This window comes from Mirounga leonina, unplaced genomic scaffold (genome assembly GCF_011800145.1).
Source record: "Mirounga leonina isolate KUSES-001 unplaced genomic scaffold, KU_Mleo_1.0 Mir_53, whole genome shotgun sequence".
Classification (NCBI taxonomy): domain Eukaryota; kingdom Metazoa; phylum Chordata; class Mammalia; order Carnivora; family Phocidae; genus Mirounga; species Mirounga leonina.
The window spans coordinates 32,109,777-32,129,317 of NW_023270807.1; positions in this window are offsets into that span (position 1 = coordinate 32,109,777).

Sequence of the window (19,541 nt, forward strand, 5' to 3'; positions counted from 1 at the left end):
AATGTGTAAAGAACAATAGTTTCTGTTGCTTACTGCTATATTTTAAAATATTGTTTCTGAAATAATATATTTAGAGTTCCTTTAGAGTAATTATTTTTAAAAACTATTGCCAAATATCCTGTAAAGTGAACAAAAGCCACTTCATCTTGGTTAACATTTTAGCATTATGTTAGAGTACATTATCTTGATTTTGCATGATTAAAATATTTTTGAAGAGCTGGAACAAATGACTTGCTGTTTTTCTATGATTAGACATATTTTTATGATTATCATATGAGATCAACATTATTTCCTTTTATGTTGTAAAATAAATATTTGATTTTGAAGGGTGAAATCTTACACGTGAAGTTATTTTTGTTGCAAGATTCTGGAGGGCAGATCGCATGTGTAAATACGTGAATATTTATTGTTTCTTTTTTTTTTGCTTTTCTCTAATGCAAAGTTTAAAAAGTATATTGAACACAGATAAATGAAAACGAATAATTAATGGAGATGACATTCTTCACTAAAATAGGTCTGGTCTTTTTAATAAGAGTATAGTTGACACACAAGTTCACATTAGTTTCAGGTGTACAACAGAGTGATTCAGTTTCTCTATATGTCATGCCCAGATCATTACAAGCATAGCCACCAGCCATCACCCTACAAAGTTGTTACAGTACCATTGTAATAAGTCAAATGTTTGACTAAGAGAAATGCAGTTGTGAGATGAAAGGGAAGAGGTTGCTCTAGATATCATGGGACTGTGTGGCTGAGGATGAAGAGGGGCTTGGCTGGACTGATCTAGATAGGCAGGAAAAGAGAGGACAAAAGAACTAAGAATAGACTGTGGTAAGAGAATGAAATGACATTGCGCATAATTGAGAAACTGTTAGAGAGGGAAAAAATAACAGCCACAGTGGTGAGTGAGCATGATTTTTAACTGCAGCCTTTGGGATGAATTGTTTAGTAGAGAGGAGTGCATGCAATTAGTGTCATGAGAGAAGAACGGGCACATTGTGGTGATAGAAAATGGAAAAGTTTTCCCCAAATGTTGAATGTCTGTAGGCAATGTAAAATCCTAAGAGATTGGAGATTCTCAGTACAGTGAGAAATTCAAGACTGAGTCTGCATTTCTTTAAGAGCATAAAATTTAATATGGGAGAGAATTTGGAAAAAAAAAAATTATAACGTGTTCCTTATTTTAAACCTCAAGTGGATGCAAAGCAGGCAAGCTGGTGTTCCAGGGAGGGAAGGAAATCCCAGCCTGGATAAAAGTAATGATGGGCAGTTTGACTTCTTGTAGGTGATTTTATGCTTTGGCGATTGTGACTAAGGGGCTGAACTGACAGAGGGAACATCTAAGGATTATCCTGCCCTTGGGATTATCCCTGAGAAAAGTTGGATTAATTGGAAGAGCATTTAAAAATAGGTTACTAAACTGGGGCGCCTGGGTGGCTCAGTCGTTAAGCATCTGCCTTCAGCTCAGGTCATGATCCCAGGGTCCTGGGATCGAGCCCCGCATCAGGCTCCCTGCTCTGCGGGAAGCTTGCTTCTCCCTCTCCCACTCCCCCTGCTTGTGTTCCCTCTCTCGCTGTGTCTCTCTCTGTCAAATAAATAAATAAAATCTTTAAAAAAAAAAATAGGTTACTAAAGACAGAGATTAGAGAGCCAGCATGGATTTGGCTTAACTACTCAGGAGGACTGGGTTTATTAAGTAATTTTGCTAATACTAGTTACCATTCTACTATTTTTATAACCTTGGTGTATACTTAACACTACCAGTGAATATATAAATATTTTCTTTTCAGATAGTATATAACATTTTTGTTGTGATTGAAATAGCCTGTTTTCTCAACTCTCAGCTTTGGAAAAGGAAGATTTTAGAGGAAGAAGAATAAACAAAGAAATGGTAGATGATGTGAACCAAATGAGATCTGACAGCTTACCTTAGAAAGCTGAGCTTGTCTGAGATCTTTGAATGGATAATTTGACTCTTGTCAGAAAGAGAAGTTCAAGAAAAAGCCCAAAAGGAGTAAAAAATGAGGGCAAAGAGGTATTTTGTTTAATGGAGCAGAGCTGACTTTCAGGCAAGAGACTTGGATCCACATGGCAAAACCATCACTTATAGTTTGCTGTGTGGCTTTGGACAAGTCATGTAAATTCTCAGGGTCCTTGGTCTCTCATTGGTAATATCTATTTTGTGGGTTTCTTGAAAGGATTCAAGTGTAGGTTAAACATGAGGAACATATTCAAGATACTCCTTTACAGTGGCTGCTAGTATTCTAGAAGAAAACGAGATGTTTGGTCATGACATACATCATGTAGAATTTATCTCAATGGAAATCAATCTACTCTAATCTATGTTTACCAGATTTACAGATAGAAACAGGTATCTTATAGTTTTAGTGTAGTTTTTACTAAAAAAGCTACCAGGTATGGAATTGATGATTTTATGTTAGGTACACTGATATCAACAGTATAGAAGATTTCCCTCACTGTGAATATAATGAATGTACAAAAGAGGCCTTTTTTATACCCTTAGTATTTTTTTGAGTTGATTTCCCTTTTTTGCCAAGAATGAACTGGAGTATGAGGCAGAACTGAAGCCTTTTGATCAGAATCAGGAGATAATCTAGTTTATTTTAAGACACTATCAGTATTGATTTTTATCAAAAGCAGAAAATTTTGATTTCAAACCCTCCAAATAGATACTTACTTCATGTCTTAGTGGAAGGCCACTTAATAGTTAACACTATTTGAAAATGTGTATGTAGTTAATTCTATGAACATTGTGGCCTACTTGTTATTGTTTACTTATAATCAGAACTCGGAAGATGAATAATCTTGTGCTAAATAAATATTCATCTTTCAAACTTCTAAATTGTAGGTATCTTCATACAGCAAAATTAAAATGGGGTCACCCTAGGTCTTAGGTCATTGTCTTGTTCAACCATTTGTCCTTTCAGAATGCCACACACATACTATAAATAAGATATGAAATAAATTCTCATGGTGTAAAGAGAAGTTGAACAGTTTTGTTTTCTCTGGCATTCATTTCGACCGGTTTCCCCTCATTTTTCTGTTTCAATGTCCATATATGGGAAGGGAAATTACAGACTTCTATAGTTGGCAGTGAGTGTGGATCCTAATCTTCTAGATAATGAGGAGGTGACATGACTTTCCTCCCTCAAATGCTGCAGATGCAAGAGCTTGGGGTAGGACCTAAGCCTCCTGGCTCTCTATTCAGCGTGTTTGCAACGGGTGGCCCCTTTTAACTCTCAAAAACCCTTTGCTAATTAGAATGGATTCAGAAGCATCAGTCTAGACAGTGGGTTGACCTATGCTACAGTATTAATCGAGGACTGGAGTCCTCTCCACAGAGGAGTTTTTCTCGCTGCTGAGTGTATTTACCACTGGCCATTGATCAAGTTTAGCAGGCTCTGAAGCAGGTTCAAACATTTCCATGTGGGAGAGAAACCCACTGGGGCTCTGAAAATGAACTTTGAAAGCAGTCATCTCTGACCACGTGACTTTCTGTGCAGAGTAGCTCCCTTAGATCTCATCTCTGGGGTAACGTGGAGGTATCTGTTCGGTTGTCACCCTCATATTTCTGATCTCGTTGAATGGCATCACTTTATCTCCAAACTGGAAACCGGGGAGCTACCTCAGAATTTTCATTTGTCAACACATCCAGTTGGACAACAAATTCTGTTAATTCTATTTCTCAGAATTGTCTCCACTCCACTCCCTCATTTGCATCCCCACTGTCCCCATAGGCCTTTATCTATTGCAAACGACCCCCAGTCTTCCCTCTGCCTTCAGAGAGAATGCAGCCTTCACAAGATCTTGGGTGCCTAACACGGGACTCGGTGCATAATAAACACTCAATAAACAATGACTGAATTTAAAAAAATGTTTAGCAGTTATAAATTGAAACAAAATGTGTAAGTGTAGGGACAGCTATTTCTGGATCCATTTCTGAAATAAAATGTTTTCCTCAAAACAAGGAGCCTTCAAAATGAGTTATTGTTATGACAAGTACAAAGATTTACATTGAAACATTTCATAAGTATTTAATGCTTTGACAAACCTAGATCATAGTTTCTTCCTGGTTTCTTGGGTCACTTAGTAACAAATGTCATTAATTCAAATTCGAGGTTAAAAAAAGAAAGAAAATTACAGGGTCCTAGTTTTCCTGCTTGGCTTGAAACTTTAGGTAAGATGAAGTATAAAAATTATAGTCAGTGGATCAACAAAGTCCCCATTTCCATGCCTGGCTGAGAGTTATATGCATGGAAATAAACAAGTGTGAGCATGAGATGAAGTCTCTCTGTACAAAAAGCATCTGGAGCGTTGGCAGAATAAAAGCAATTCCCTCAGCAATTCACAGCAGAGCTGACTTTTTTCCCTCTGGTTTTACACTTTAGACCAAAATTCAGATTGACAGTAAAGGTCACACTTGAAGAAATGGCTTTTTCCCTTAATGTTTGATTTTCTGATTATATTCCTTCTTTAACTTGGGCTTTTCTTTTTCCTACATGTTGACAACCAAATTGAAATGAAAAAACTCGCTTATCTTAAGATTTCATTAAATGGAAGCCCTGTGGAAGTTTTCATGGATGGAAGTAAATGGTCATCCAAATTCTTTTAAACTTCATGAGCACTCTTGATGAGCAATCCTAAGCAAGGCTTGAGTGTGTTGTATACTCCGAAAAACTTGAGCTAAACTTGACTTTGTGAAAAGGGCGATTCTTCATTCTGTTTGCCCTTTTTTAGCTGATTGTAATGAACTCAAATTATAAAGTATAGTGAGGTCACAAAGTCACTCACGCCGAACTCAGCCATGTAAAGAAAATGTAGCACCTATTTCTTAATAGCTCATCTGAGTCCAACCTCATGAGTCCCACCCTGATGTTTGGTGGGGATATCTTAAACTTGCCAATGGAACGATTTCTATCACTTCATGTTTATAGTTCTCCTTTTGTTTAAATATCTGGACTATTCAAAATTTGAATAAGAACCAGAATGACCCTGTTTCTTTTGGTAAATTACTAGTCATTCAGGTTTTATACCCTTCTTTTCTTTCTTGCCCAGTATGGAATCTGGAGGCATTGATGAGGTATACTAAATATTGTGGCAGCAGAGGAGAACAGGAGAAAAGATCGCTGGGGTATCACCTGGATGCTCTCTGTGCACAACTGTAGAGTGACTAGGCCAGCCAGCTCCTGGATGGGTACCTGCTAAAGTTCAGCTGGTCTCAGCTGGCTATTTGGACTTCAGTCTGATGGTGCTCATGGTGGAGCTGATAGCCTTAAGTCTTGAAGTTCCCACAAAGAGCAGCCAAATGGGTCTTCTGTGACCATCTCAATTCCACTGCTCCATGCCATGGTAGAAGTGGCTGCCAGAAAAGGTTCACCCAGAAGCTTCCGTCCACATAAGTCACTGGGGAGAGTGTGACACCAGGAAGCCTGGTGTCTTCCAGCTTCCTGATATATCTATGGACGTTTTTACAGACTCTGATATGAATTGATTAAAGAGAAGGTTATTTATGCAGAAAGCACAAGAGAAAAGAAAATAACCCCTATAATAATAAACACAGAGTACTTTTTTTTTTAGTAGAATCTAGAGTTGGAACTAGAAAATAGGAAGTCCAACACCTGCATTTGCTCATAAAGAAATAGGTTTAGAGGGTTCCCTTGGATTCTGTGATGGATCTGCTGTTTAAGTTAGCTCTAACCCAGGTCTCCCAGCCCCCCCGCTCCATGCTCTTTCCATAATGCAAGGTTGCCCTTCCTGTAAGTGCCAATTTCTATGTCGTTTCCTGAATAGATACAGGCTGAAAGGTCTTCTGTAAAAACGATATGCTAAAGTCTACCTTTTAATTCACTCTTTGGTTTGAATTAGTTAAATAATAGTTATTTCAGTTTGGAGGCATCTGTGATAGGGAGAGATTTGGTTCTGTGATTTGAACCCCATCTCTTCAGCTTGGCCATGTTGCCTTGGGAAAGGCTACAAACACTTTCTGAGCTCCAATTTCTTTCTCTGTAAAATGGGAACAATATCACTCACCTTGGAGATGTCTGAAGTTATAGAATTACAGTGTTTATTCCTGACACCAAGTGGTTAATATACTGTTACTGTTGTTGTTTCTTGAATACTTGTAGTTTCTGAGTGTTTCTTTTAAAGCCCAAAATTTAAAAGAGAGGAGGAAGGAGGAAAGGAAGAACAGGAAGAATGAAAAGACACAGAGCCAGATCTCTATATCATATTTTAGATCGGTCTTTGACTTTTCCTTAGAGTCTGTTTCCTGATTATATAATAGCACCTAATCCTTCTTTATCTAACTTGATGGTTATGAGAAAAAAAATGATATTACAAATGGAAGAAGCACTGCATAAGCTAATGTTATATTTAGAATGTAATTATTTCAGGAATCTTGAATAATCTACTTTTTAAATTAAGGAAAATCTATAAAATATCCATCAGGGAACTTGGCAAGAGAAATAATATAATATTTAATGGTTCAGAAAGTTAGTTTCCTCTTTATCATCACTATTTTTGTGTGGAAAGCAAAAAGATCAGTGGGGGACTTAGATTTCCCATAAGTGTTTTCAAGAGAATTTTGTCCATCTAGGTAAAACTCTGCTGATAAACATTTCTTTCCACTCTTAATCTTTAGGCCTCATACAAGTGCTCTATAATTGCACAAATGCTGATTCAAACTAACGTATGGGAATTCTGCTAAAGAAAATATCCAGCCCTAGGAAAAATTTTTCAAAGTGCCCATTAATGTGATAAATCAGGTAATTTTTGAGTGGTAACTATACATAGATCTGTAGACTGGGAAATCTGCAAAAGAGCTGCTTTCAACTTTAAACACCTAATTATTTTGGTAAGTAGCTTCTTTATTGACACCAGGGAGACTTGTCCATGTCTACATTCCCTCTTGTATATGTATTTATTGACATTCCTGCAGTTGGGGTGGAGGGAGCTTTCATGAAGAAATTTTTTTTTTTCTAATATGGCAGGGAATTCTCTCATGACTGGAAATGCTTCCAATTGGGAATTACCCTTCCCCCATTACCACCCCTCCTTTACTACCATCAATTTGAAGAAATTGTTATTCTGGGAATTAAACTAATAAAACAAATAAATAATGGGTGAGATTACTTTCTGCAGTAGTCAACTTTTACAACAGATTGTCTGAAATACTTAGGGATAAATGTAACAAAACGTGTGCAAAATCTGTACATTGAAAACTACAAAAGATTGTTAAGAGAAAGACAATAAAAAAGAAAGATACCATATTCTAGAACTAGAAAACTCACATTGTTAAGATGTCAATTCTCCCCAAATTTGTTCTAGATTCAAAGCAAGCTCAACAGAAGTCCCAGGACTTCTTTGTAAAAATTGCCAAACTGATTCTAATAGTTATATGGAAATGTAAAGGACCTAGAGTTGCCAAAATAATTCTTAAAAAGAAAAATAAATTTGAAGGACTTCCTTTTTTTTTTAATTCAAGACTTACCTGAGAGCTACATAATCAAGATAGTGTGGCCTTGGTATAAGGATAAACAAATAGGGGGTGCCTGGGTGGCTCAGTTGGTTAAGCCTTCGCTCGTCATGATCCCAGAGTCCTGGGATCAAGCCCCACATCGAGCCCCACAGCGAGCCCCATATCGGGCTCCCTACTCAGCGGGGAGCCTGCTTCACTGTCTCCCTCTGCCTTCCGCTCCCCCCTGCTTGTGTGCTCTCTCTCTCTCTCTCTCTGTCAAATAAATAAATAAAATCTTCCTCACACCAGTCAGAATGACTAAAATTAACAAGTCAGGAAATGACAGATGTTGGCAGGGATGCAGAGAAAGGGGAACCCTCCTACACTGTTGGTGGGAATACAAGCTGGTGCAGCCACTCTGGAGAACAGTATGGAGTTTCCTCAAAAAGTTGAAAATAGAGGGTGCCTGGGTGGCTCAGTTGGTTAAGCGACTGCCTTCGGCTCAGGTCATGATACCTGGAGTCCCTGGATCGAGTCCCGCATCAGGCTCCCTGCTCAGCAGGGAGCCTGCTTCTCCCTCTGACCCTCCCCCCTCTCATGTGCTCTCTCTCTCTCATTCTCTCTGTCTCAAATAAATAAATAAAATAAAATCTTTAAATAAAAAAAAGTTGAAAATAGAGCTACCATACGACCCAGCAATTGCACTACTGGGTATTTACCCCAAAGATACAAATGTAGGGATCCGAAGGGGTACGTGCAACCCGATGTTTATAGCAGCAATGTCCACAAGAGCTAAACTATGGAAAGAGCCAAGATGTCCATCGACAGATGAATGGATAAAGAAAATGTGGTATATATATACAATGGAATATTATGCAGCCATCAAAAGGAATGAAATCTTGCTATTTGCAATGACGTGGTTGGAACTGGAGGGTATTATGCTGAGCGAAATAAGTCAGTCAGAGAAAGACATGTATCATATGACCTCACTGATATGAGGAATTCTTAATCTCAGGAAACAAAGTGAGGGTTGCTGGAGTGGTGGGCGGTGGGAGGGATGGGGTGGCTGGGTGATAGACATTGGGGAGGGTATGTGCTATGGTGAGCACTGTGGATTATGTAAGACTGTTGAATCACAGACCTGTACCTCTTAAACAAATAATACATTATATGTTAAAAAAAAAAAAAAAGAAAGTAGGAAGGGAAAATGAAGGGGGGGAATTGGAGGGGGAAACGAACCATGAGAGACTATGGACTCTGAGAAACAAACTGAGGGTTCTAGAGGGGAGGGGGGTAGGGGGATGGGTTAGCCTGGTGATGGGTATTAAAGAGGGCACGTACTGAATGGAGCACTGGGTGTTATACGCAAACAAGGAATCATGGAACACTACATCAAAAACTAATGATGTAATGTATTGTGATTAACATAACAAAATAAAAAATGTTAAAAAAAAGGAATAACATAAATAAATGGAATATATATCATTAAAATATCAGGTTATAACTAAAAAAAAATTTGAAAAAGGATAAACAAATAGATCAATGAAATGGAATAAAGAGTTCAGACCAACATTTATAGAAAGTCAATTGATTTTTGCCAAAGGTGACAAGGTAACTTGATGAAGAAGGGTCAATGGATAGTGCTGGGACATCTCGATATTTAAACAGAAAAAAATGAGCCTCGACTCCTACTCACACTACACAAAAATATACACAAAGCATATCATCAAACTAGAGTGGAATCTAACCACATAAAACTTCAAAAGAAAACATAGACATTTTTCAAAATTCGAGGGGAGGCAGATTTTGTAGATAGAACATAACCCTATCTATAAAAATGGATACATTGGACTTTATTAAAGTTAAAAAATTCTGCTCTTCCAAAGATACCACTAAGAAACTGAAAAGGCAAGCCACAGATTAGAAGAAAATATCTGTAATACATATATCTGAAAATGGGCTTACATCTGGACTACATAAGGGACTCTGACAACTCAAAAATAAGACAAATGACAACTAAAAAGGGGACAAAAGAACAGAATCTTCACCATATACACACACATACACACAATGGCCAGTGAGGACATGAAAATATCATTAATCATTAAGGAAGAGTAAATTGAAGTCACAGTTAAGATACTATTACAAGCCCACTAGAATGTTAGAATTTAAAAAGATTGACAGTATCAAGTGTTGGAAAGAATGTGGAGTAACAAGAACTTTCATACACTGCTGTTAGGAGTGTAAAATACTATGATTACGTTGGAAAACAGTTTCCCAGTTTCCTATAAAATTAAACATATACTTACATATGATTCAGGCTTAGGCATTTAATTCAAGAGAAATGAAAATCTATGTCCACAAAAAGACTGTCGCACTAATGTTCATAAAAGCTTTATTCATAATAGTCCCAGTCTGGAAGCAACCCAAACACCTATTTACCGATGATGGATAAACAATTTGTGAAATATTCGTGCACCTTATCCAGCAATAAAAAAGGAACAGGCTACTTACATGCAGGAACACTGATGAATATAAAAAACATTCTGAGCAAAAAAAGCAGACACAAAAGAATGTGTACAATTGTGTATGCTGTATGATTGTGTGTATATGAAGCTCTAGAACAGGCAAAACTAATCCACAGTGATAGAAGTTAGATCAGCAGTTGCCTGAGGAGGGGTTGGAGTTAACTGGAGAATTATGGGGGAGGCTGGGGGGAGGGTGGGGAGAGAATTATTCTATATCTTAATTATGATGATGTATACAGATGCATACATTGTCGAAGCCTACCAAATTATACACTTAAAAGAGGTGCATTTTATTATATGCAAAATATAATTTGATAAAGTTAAATGCATAAACAAACAAATAAATAATAAATAAAATAGTCAAAATCAGGAAAAGTAGAGCTTACAAAGTCCATCTCACTTGGAGTAAGTGTGAAGAATCTAGGAGGATAGTCATTCTCTCTTTATGCTTTTATGTTCTTCATAAGAGGAACTGGTTCCTACACCCTTCCCAGAGTTTCAGGTTTACGGCCTTTTTTTGCTTACAATATAGTTCAAAGTCTTCATAAACATCAAATTAAGCAGTTGAAATTCAAATGCATTTCTACTCTGTTATTTTTCTGTCATTTCAATTTCAAGTATTCTTTGTTCTGTCTGTCAACTCAAGTGTGATATCTCCTGCTTCATCATATTTTGATTATGGCATCTTTAATATAAGCATCTGGATCGTGTTAAAAACAGGGAAAATAGTTCCTTGAATTCATTCCTTATTGGAAATCTCTTCCACATTTGTCTTGCTGTCCTACTTTCTAACTAGTTTCTAACTAGTCTCCCTACCCCCAATCCATTCTACAAATCACCATGTGACTTCTAAAAGTCCTTGATTAAATCACCTGCCTTCAGACAACCCTTCATTTTGCTTACTAAATAGCATCAGATTCAGTAGTTTTCCCAGTATGTATCCTTACTATCTCTCCTAATTATTCTCGTGAGTGACACAGGTTCTAACATTGACCACCAGTCATTCCTTGAGTACCTCTGTTCTTACCTCTACCCTTGGCTTATGCCTTCTTCCCACTTGCGATGCTTCCCCCTCCAACTTTGCCTTTCTAGATCTCACCAGTCTTTGAAACTAGTTTGCATGACCCCTCTTTACCATCACTCACAACTGATGTGATTCTCCCAACTTAAGCATTTTTCCTTTTTCTTGCACTTGCTCCTGTATTAGATCATAAACTCAGAAGGCTGGAGCTCAGTCTCTGACATCTTTGTCTCTCCCATAGCAGTGGCTTTGAATCTAGTAGGAAAAATACACTAATTGAATGAATATAAAGAATGAATCATGCAAGTTCTTGTGGTTGAAAAGCAGAAGAGCGAGAACTAGAACTTCTATCTCCCTCCCTATTCCTCACTCTATTACTTTTTTTACACCTCTAGTGTTGGGAAAATTTCCCACAGGACTTTGAATTGCCTCCAGGAGAAGGATGAGGAGAGCACATTGCTCTAGACATTTAAAATTGAATCCAAGAAGGTAGTAAAATTTGCTGCAGGGAATCATCCTACCAGAAATATTAGCTTAGATGCCTTTTCTATTTCTAATCTCATATGGTAATAGAGCAAATGGACTGTAAAGTCCCCTATGGAAATTGTGACTATTCATTAGATCTTTTCATATGCACTTTCTTTTTCTTTTTAAATGGAACCTGATTGGAGGCTTATAACATAGTTTGTATGTGGTCAATACTTTATGAATGGGTCTCAAACATTTTTGTGTTTGAGGAATGCTTTCACAAAACAGAATTTTGGATGGTACCTTTTTCTCTTTATTATTTTTTCTTGAAGTACAATTAACTTAGAGTGTTATATTAATTTCAGGTGTACAGTATAATGATTCAACAATTCTATACAATGGAGCACCTGGGTGGCTCAGTCAGTTAAGCATCTGCCTTCAGCTCAGGTCATGATCTCAGGGTCCTAGGATTGAGCCCCACGTCTGGCTTCCTGCTTAGTCAGGAGTCTGCTTCTTCCTCTGCCCCCCATCTTGTGCTCTCTCTCACTCTCTCTGTCTCAAATAAATAAATAAAATCTTCAAAAAACCCCCAATTCTATACATTTCTCAGTGCTCATCAGGATAAGTGTACTCTTAATCCCCTTTATTTCACCCATCCTCCTGCCCACTTCCCCTCTAGCAACCTCTAGTTTGTTCTCTTGTATTGAAGAGTCTGGTTTTTGTTTGTCTCTTTTTGTTTGTTTGTTCATTTGATGTTTCTTAAATTTCACATATGAGTGAAATCATATGGTATTCGATGGCACTAGCTTGCGCCTGCCTTTGTCATGGCACACTTCGTAGGCCACCCTTTAACACCATGATGCAGTTTGGGAAGAATCATATGCCATCTTGGACAGCTTGCTTATGTCATTGCATGTTCCAAGGAAAACACAAGTTTTCTTTGGTTTGGCTTGGCATTCACTATAGCTCTTAAACCTTGCACCAAATTGTACCTCAATGCTCTGACAAGCAATACTAGAATGTATGTTGGCTTGGCTGTAGCAAAAATACATTTCTGTGTGGATACAAATGTGATCATTTGCCTTTGACATGCACACAGGTGGATATATGCTACTTTACATGATCAAAGTTGAGGCACTGGGGCAAAAGAGACACACCACGTAGTGGAGACTGTTGGCTGTCCTCCAAAATTCATCCTCTTTGTTTCATTGGGATAAAATTGTAGGTGGACACATGGTTGTTCAGCCAGAGACCCACTTCCCAGCCTCCTTCCCACTCTTGAGGAGTTGTACCTGGGTTCTTGCAGCAGAATGCGAGAGAAACGACATGTCCTGCTCCTGGGTGAGGGCCTTATAACATGGGTGTGCATTCCTTTTCTTGCACAAGTTGGGGACTTAAATATGCCCACAATCCAGCTTCCACCAAGCGGTAAGGTCAAGACCCTAGAGCACAGGAGGCCACGCTTTTTCTGTGAAGGGCCAAATAGTATCTGTGTTCAGTTTTGTGACTACAGTTGTTCCCTTAGGGCACAAAATCATCCAAAGATGACACATAAACAAATGGGCATGGTTGTTTCCAATAAAATGTTATTTATAAAAATAGTTAACCAGTTGATTTGGCTCACAGGCCTGCAGTTTCCGAACTCTTGCCCTACGGTGAAGAGACTATGTAGATGAAGAGGGGCCTACCAGAGTCTCTGTAGCTGCCCACCAGCCCAGGCTGCTCAGCCCAGTTATGACGGAGATATACACTTCATTTTCTTGAAGCTGCTGTGTTCTTGGGCCTCTTTGGTCAACACTTTGGCTTTCCCTCCTAACCAGGACGCATAAGCAGGCATTGTTGATCTTCTTCAGACTCAATTTCCCATTTGAAAGCAAGACCTTTAGTTGGGCACTAGCCATTTTAGATGGATTCCTCACTATGTCTTACTTCTTCTCCCAAGAAGGCTTTTTCCTCTCTGTCCATTTTATTAAGGAAGAAAGATTGGTTTTCCCAGTAGACATCTGTCTATTTGGCGTATTGTCTTATACTTTCTTGAAACCAACACAGGTACTCCCAGGGTCTTCTGTGGTCTGCCAAGCTGCCTGGGGAGCAGAGTCATATCTAGATATAATATGTGAAGGAGGTAACATTTTGTGTCGGGGGGAGCTTTTTGGTCCCTCCTCTACTCAAAGTTCTCTTTCCTCTCCTTAGATGTCTCTTCTGTATCTACAGCTAGTCTCGGAGCATTGCTTTTTCCTAGCTGTAAATTCAAGCGACAGTTCAAAAAACTTCATATGTCTTTTTTCCCCATTCATTTTGTTTTGTTTTGCTTTTTCCAATTATAAATTACATGACATTTAGAGAAAATTTGAAAATATAAAGTTAAAAAGTTATAGACAGTACAGCTCTCACACATAATCATGGCTAACAATTCTAGTGCATTTTTGATTCCTTCTTGGCTTGTATTTAGGCATAATTTAAGAAACCTCTTCAAAATCTGAAAGGGTAAGTTTCAGTAATTAAAGCAAATGGATCTGGTGAATAACAGCAGGCGTGGTCAGTTGTTTCTGCCAGAGGATCAGGGAATGTTTGATGGAAGAGGTAATATTTCAGTTAGGACTTAGAGTACAAATAGAATTTTGAAGAAGAGCAAATGAGGAAAAAGAATCCTATGATAAAAGAAAAACATGGAGGCATTAAAGTATCCATGTATATGAATAACTTAATGGATGACTGTGGTCCTGAAGAATCTATTAAAATTTTGTGCTCCACTTTCCTTGTTTATGCACTGGGGAGAGTCATATTTGCCTTTTTACCATTCTGAAAATGGAATATGTTAAGATAATCCCTTTTCAAGTACTTTGAACTCTTCAAAGGAAAGATACCTAAAAATCTACAGCATAATTGAGGTATCAGATTTTTGCCACTCTTTTTTTTTTTTTTAAGATTTTATTTATTTATTTGACAGAGAGAGAGACAGCGAGAGAGGGAACACAAGCAGGGGGAGTGGGAGAGGGAGAAGCAGGCTCCCCGCTGAGCAGGGAGCCCGACGCGGGGCTTGATCCCAGGACCCTGGGATCATGACCTGAGCTGAAGGCAGATGCTTAATGACTGAGCCACCCAGGCACCCCAGATTTTTGCCACTCTTATGATCTATTATGATTTTATTCACTACTCTTTATTTTGTCATCTAGAATTTTATTCACAAGCAAAAGCTTTTAGAAAATTGTACTTATTTTAGGTTAAATGAGAAAAACATTAGCTTAATTTTTCTTACGTGTCTTTTAATGTTTCTGACTATGATTATAATACCTCACAATAACTTATAAAGTTAATTTTAAATTTCAATCATTATTAATTTGGCTGGTTCAAAATCAGGCTATATGTTATTCAAGTACCATTGTTTGGTGTCATGAAAACAAATCAACACTGTGTGTTCGAAAATAAACATTTTAATTGCAGACACTTGCAAACAGTTCAGAGTATGTGTTAATATGACATCTCTAACATTTCAGATATTTCTGGTTCTCAGTTTTAAAAAAAGCAATCTATTTTTTATTATTATTATGTTATGTTAATCACCATACATTACATCATTAGTTTTAGATGAAGTGTTCCATGATTCATTGTTTGCATATAACACCCAGTGCTCCATGCAGAACATGCCCTCTTTAATACCCATCACCAGGCTAACCCATCCCCCCACCCCCCTCCCCTCTAAAACCCTGTTTGTTTTTCAGAGTCCATAGTCTCTCATGGTTCGTCTCCCCTCTGTAAAAAAAGCAATCTAAAAAGCAATAGAACAAAAGGAAAATATTGAAAAGTAATCTGCTTAAAAACCCATGTGAATACTTGGAAATGTCAGATCTTTACTCATTATAATCTTGAACTCCCCATGTTTTATATGATAAACATTCTAGCCTCTTGTTAGGTACCATGTCATATAAAATTGTATGGGATTACATTCATATTTAAGATTGTATTCTAATATTCACACGGACTAAATAAAAATCTACTTATTTAGACCTACACAAGAGTAATTTCACTGTCATTCCCCAAGTTGGATTTTATAGTTTTACTAATCAAAAGTAGGTTTATTTTTTAAAGAAACTGTAATTTAGGTGTGACAGGTATAGAAAATAAACTCAAGTGTATAAGAAACAGCTCAGTTCTTATTGCCTTTAAATGAGATTAAACAGACTGAGTCCAACCTCACCAGACTTCCAGGAAACCCAATCTCAATCAGTGTTGGGGTCCCTGATTCTCTTAGGATCATAGCATCTGGGAGGTTCACAGGGTGTGGGGTAAGGAAAAGGGCGTCTACTTGCTAGGCCATCATGGTCCCAGCTGACATATCAAAGCGAAAATTCAAAAGGTATGCTTCTTTGGAGTTTCATGGCTCTCTGTTCTGTGGTGAGGCCAAGGCTGCCAACCCCTTCTCCAGTCCAGGCACACTATGGAGCCATGTTGTTGAGGTCTTGCTACATTTTTGCAGGGACACTGTGCATGGTGGTGCACTTTGTGCCCTGGACAAAGGTCAAGATTTAGGGGGTAGAGGGGCTTAGAACCAGGCTGCACCCTGCTCACCAGGCCCTGTCCCCTGATAGGGGGCTGATTCATTGTACTCTGGACAAAGGCACCATTTGTTCGAAAGCTGGGTTCCTTTTGGCTTACATCTGCTCAGAGGGGTGCATCTTCCCGTCAGCACGAAGGCCTCATGTATAGACCAGCCGTGGCACTCCCCTCCTTCTAGAATTGCCGCAGAGCACAGCACAGGGTGCTGCCCCTCGCAGAGCCTCAGATTGTTCATCCTCCTCCGGTTACATGAGAAGGAATCACTTCTCTCAGCATGGATGATTCTCAAGGGCACTATTCTTCTCCTGTTCTCTTCCACGACTCCCAGCACCATCTCTTTTGAGGATTTAGGAGTCTGCAAGAGTGAAAAGGCCTGTGGCTACAGGTGGTCTGGCTTTCCAAGGCCAAGATACTCATGGCAAGGAATCACTAGGGCCTTGCTACTAGCTTGGAACAGGAGACAGGTGAAAACCAAGAGTATGGTAGGCACCCTAATACTCAAGATCACCCACCACACAAGTATGAAGGGGAAATATTAAGTTATAACATTTATGAATTGCTGCTCCTCCCACCTCTACGGAGGAAGGACCAGTTCTTTGGCTAGAGAATCTGTCTCAGACTTGAGAAGTACTGTCCAGGATGAGGAATGGGGTGGGGAGAGCCCAGAGGTCAACACAAAGATAAAAGAAAGGAAGGGGGGTATAAGGCAGAGAGGAGAACAGAAAGGGGACTCCTGAGGAAGAAGTGGGGCGGTTGCCATGACAGTGGGATGTTAGAGAGAGAGCTGTCTTCAGAAGTCCTGCTGTGTATTGTGTGCTATAATTCTTCCACCGCTTTCTCCTCAAGGGACTAAATGAAGATCTCATTGCTTTTCCAGGCTTTCTGGGGGGTGAGATTTATTATTTTTTCGGCATGTCACCATACTGAGATTATCTTCCAGGTGGTCAAGTGTAGTTGGGCACATGGTTATTCTGCATCGTCACCAGGGAGCGTGCGGTACCTCACAGCCACGGACAGAAAAGACAGGATCAAGGATGTGCATTAAGAATAAGTCAAAGATGAACTGATATACCCTTATGAGAATGGCTAAAATTAAAAGAAAAAAAAAGGAAAATGCCAAGTGTTGGTTAGGATGTGGAAGAACCGGAATGCCCCTTCATTGAGAGTAGCTTGTAAATTGACATAACCATTTTGGAAAACTGTTCAGCAGTAGCCTATATATACCCTATAAAGAACATTTATATACCCTATGACCAACAAACGCCTAGGTGGATGCCCAACGGAAGTACATATATATGTACACCAAAAGACATATGCTATTCATAGTAGCCTCAAACTGCCCATCCAACTGACATTCGAATTTACAAACAAACTGTAATATATTCAAGAATGGAATTCTGTACAGATCATTTTTAACTATACATGGCAATAGGGGTGATTCTCACAAACAGAATGTTGAATGAAAGAAGTCAAATGCAGTAGAGTTCTACTCTGCAAATATAGGCGAAGCGATATCACTGGGTTACAAGACAGGATGGTGGTTACAATTGTGGAAGCGTTGGTGACAGGAAGGCGGTACAAAGGCAGCTTATGGGGTATTGATAATGTTCTCTCTCTTTTTTGAATCCGGGTACTGTTCACATGGGTGTGTTCAGTTTGTGGAAACACGACAAGCAGTACAGTTAGTATGTGTGCACTTTTAGTTATGTTTCTCAAACTTCAATAAGAAATGAAACCAAAAAAAATGCATTTAAATTTGGGCACACTTTACATCCTGGCTCTTTTGTAAGACTGTAGTTCTCTCATAAAACTATTGAGTAGGCACAGAATTGAATAATGAATCATTTTGTATCTATCAAATCCTGACACAAAGAACTGAAAAATATAATTAGTTGAGAAACTTGGGAAATGAAATTATCTTCTCTTAAAGATAATCAACATCAGAGGTTGTCTGACATTTTTGTTTCTCCCACAGTAATGCAAAGATGAAAGCAAAGATTAAATGAGATCATATTATAAGTGACAAGCACAGTGCCTTCCCACAGTAGAATCAGTAAGTGGAGCTGTCTGTCTTTCTCATGGCTATAACTATGTGGTCCAAGCAGAGAGGCACACATTTAGCAGGACAGCATGTCTCCTATAGCCTGAATGCTGTTGCTCACCTGTACCTGAAAGCTTAGACAGGATGCTAGTCCCAGTGTGTCTTGGGGCCCCCATGTGTTTGTGGAAATAAGTTTGCTTTTAAGGAATCTAGATGAGAGCTAGTGTCGCTCAACATTTATTCTCTGCTTTGTGCCAGGCACTGTTCAAAGCAGAGCTGACTGGAGAGAGGGGAGAAGCTGGTACACACTACTCGAGCCAGTGGCCTGGAAGGAGGCTTGAGGTGTGTGGAGATTGTATATCAATGCAAAATATAGATGAATTTTTTCTTTTTCTTTTGTTTTTTAGTTGGCTGACCCTGTTGATGGGGGTCTTTCTTTTTTGTTGTTGTTTCGTTTGTCTGTTTTGGTTCCCAACCTTTGAAGTAGGTAGTATTTCACAGAGGAGAAAACAAAGTCACAGAAAGATTTAGTAATTTGCTCAATGTCACACAGCTATTAAGGGGCCCAACCAGGATCTGAATCCTGAGGATCTGACTCCCAAGGCTAAGATGTTAGCAATCAAACTATGCTGAGTACTTGGTACCAGATCATGCCTCTGTCCCCAACTCCAGCAGGACAGAGCAGGAGGGGCTGTCCACAATGCAAAGGCAGAAGCGCTCAGATGTTAGAGGTTAATCCAGACAACAAATGATGTCTAGTCAAAGAGGCTTGGAAATCTCTGGTACATGTATTGCTGGAAGGTTTCAAACATAATTCAAGCTTATTTAAAAGTCTAAAATAGTTTCTATACAAACAAGAAAAGGCTCCATCCTAATCAGCTGGATGCATATCAATATCAAGTAGTCATTTAAGCTATTCTCTCTTATTTGAAGAGTTTTTAATCAATATTCTGAGATAATATACTTCAGTAACCATAAAATTCCTTTTGGCATTTTTTAGTAATTTAAAGTATTCTTCTCCCTGTCAATCAACCAACATTTAAAACACATTTCTTTCATATTAGTGGGATTTTATGTGCCTGTCAAATACCATGTGGAAATAATCAAGCCCCATTATGAACCCAAGGCCAATTCAACACCAATTTCAAAGCAGTTTGCCCACTTAGTCAGCAGCTATGCACTTCTTAACTTGTGGTTTAACTTTCAAAATCCCTTTGTTTGATATTGAGTCCACTTCTTTGGTGTAAGTTAATTACTTTGGCAGGATCTGGACCATGTTGGAGTTTGCACCAGTGGAAACCAGGGTTCACTGCAGCAGGTGGCGACTGTGGATGGCACGGGTGGTGTCTGGTGGGGAGGCTTCGTGTTTCCAGGCAGATGACTAGCTTTTTTTCTTTCCTTCAGGGACTTTCATGGACTTTTTCAGATCACTCAGCCTTGGGTTGGAAT